We start from the raw sequence: 574 nt of genomic DNA, 5'->3' as shown, positions 1-574 counted from the left end.
CCCAGTGTGCAAATGTACACACGTATAAACCCCGCGTACTGTAAGCAGCTGCGGGCTGAAAGCTGCAGGAGAGGAGCCTACTAATAGAAACACAAAAGGTCATAATAACAAACCATTAGGCTCGCTGGCTCTCCAGAGGGGTGCCACGAGGAGCATGAACCAGCAGGCCATTGCAGTCAGATCTGCTTAAAAATGTCATTTTCCAATTAAGTGGGGGGGAAATGCGCAAAATAAGTTACTAAAAAGTCACACACTGTATAGAAATCTTTCTGCAGATGCACCGAGGGCACAAGGTTTGATGCAGAGCAGCTCAGCCTGGAGCTTTTAATAGTTCATACAGGCAAACCCGCTGCTCTCTAACGCTGGTTGACTGAAAAGGTTTGGTCTGCTTCAGATATGATAATAACAGCTTCCGCGTGAGTAAAGTTAAAGTGAATTAGATTAAAATGACAGGCACTAATTATAAGGTTGCAGGTCTGTCTATCTATCTATCTATCTATCTATCTATCTATCTATCTATCTATCTATCTATCTATCTATCTATCTATCTATCTATCTATCTATCTATCTATCT

Source organism: Pundamilia nyererei, unplaced genomic scaffold, assembly GCF_000239375.1.
Source record: "Pundamilia nyererei isolate P.nyererei 1_Seehausen unplaced genomic scaffold, PunNye1.0 scaffold00041, whole genome shotgun sequence".
NCBI classification, from domain to species: Eukaryota; Metazoa; Chordata; class Actinopteri; order Cichliformes; family Cichlidae; genus Pundamilia; species Pundamilia nyererei.
Note: the sequence above shows the minus strand (reverse complement) of the source record.